The sequence below is a fragment of the Gracilinanus agilis genome, unplaced genomic scaffold (assembly GCF_016433145.1).
Source record: "Gracilinanus agilis isolate LMUSP501 unplaced genomic scaffold, AgileGrace unplaced_scaffold27851, whole genome shotgun sequence".
Taxonomy (NCBI): Eukaryota; Metazoa; Chordata; class Mammalia; order Didelphimorphia; family Didelphidae; genus Gracilinanus; species Gracilinanus agilis.
Genome location: NW_025360081.1, coordinates 1 through 1,480, shown reverse-complemented (window position 1 = coordinate 1,480; position 1,480 = coordinate 1). Strand labels below are relative to the sequence as shown.

The window sequence follows — 1,480 nt, the reverse complement described above, 5'->3', positions numbered from 1 at the left end:
TGTGTATAAGAGACAGCCTTCCTTCCTTCCTTCCTTCCTTCCTTCCTTCCTTCCTTCCTTCTTTTTTTTAAAAATAAAATATACCAACGCAAGTTTGTTTTTAAGCTAAGCACTGTTATTGAAGAGCTAGTAGTCCCTTGTGAGGACAGATGTCCAAATTGGGAGCCACACAAATGTGTAAGCCAACAGGCCTATCTGAGTCAGTCCTAGGATTTCTTTAGGGGAGAAAAATCCAAGTGATTGAAATGGAAGTGGAAAGTCAGTTATAGGAGTGGCAATTTGGATCTGGATCAGGAAGTGAGAAACAGGAAGTATTGGGATAATGAGTGTCTGATTCACCCCATATACCCAAAGCTCTAGCCTTCTGTAGCAGCTATGTGCTTTCCCTATTCTGCCTTGTGCTCTTATAGAATGGCCATAGGTTAGGTCTGCTATAATCTCCTGATCCATCAATTCTAGTAAGGCCTTGGATTTAGAAACACACCTTTCCCACTGCTAACATTATACCTTTTTGAAAACTGGCCAGTTGAGTACATCTTCTCCAGCATTTCTAGCACAATAATTATGTATATATATTTTTAAAATTTGGAATGCTTCACAAATTTGCATATCCTCCTTGTGCAGGTGTCTTGCTAATCTTCTCTTTGTCGTTCCAATTTTAGTATGTGTGCTGCTGAAGTGAGCACAGTAATTGATCTTTTTAAGGGGGCAGTTAGGTGGTAGGCACAGAGTGTTGGACCTGTAGTGAGCAAGGCTTATCTTCCTGTGTTCAAATCTTGCTTCTGCCATTTACTAGCTGTGTGATCCTGAGCAAGGCACTTCACTCTGTTTGCCTCAGTTCCTCATCTATAAAATGAACTGGAGGAAAGAAATGGCATACCATTCCGAAATCTTTTCCATCTTTGCTTAATTCAACTTCATCTCTCTGAGCTCCTGTCTTCTCATCTATAAATTGAAGTTGTTAGAATTTGTGTGGTTATGTACCCATTATTGAAAAACTCAATAAGCCTAACATACATTAAATATCCTCATTTGCTCCCATTTTCTTTGTAATTTGTTTTGTTTTCTCCTGCAATTCTTTGCATGGTTTTCAACAAGAATTAGTTGAAGATTCCCATCCAGATGATGGTGTAGCATCTTTGATAGGAGAACTAAAATTGTTCAAATTTTCAGAGTGCTTTTCTCTGATCTAAGGGACTTTCCCCATCTGTTATCCTTTCTGAACCACACATTAGCCCTTTAAGATTGGCAAGAAGTGATTGCTACCCCTATTTCACAGATAAGGAAACTTAAGAATTCAAAAAAGAAAATGATTTCTCTTGGTTAAATAATGGAACCTGGTCTCGAACTCTTGGGCTTCTGACTCAAATTCATTGTTATTGTCTATTTTAGCCCAATTAATTCTGGAATAAAAGTCCTTCCTTCCTTCTTCTCTCCTTCCTTCCTTCCTTCCTTCCTTCCTTCCTTCCTTCCTTCCTTC

At 38.7% G+C, this 1,480-nt stretch overlaps 1 non-coding gene across 1 annotated transcript; it reads right to left on the bottom strand.

Annotated features, from left to right (window-relative positions):
* Window positions 1-579: 579 nt before the first annotated feature.
* Window positions 580-686, bottom strand: LOC123254660. The gene has a single exon (XR_006506689.1). It is a non-coding gene; the product is annotated as a U6 spliceosomal RNA (small nuclear RNA).
* Window positions 687-1,480: the final 794 nt, after the last annotated feature.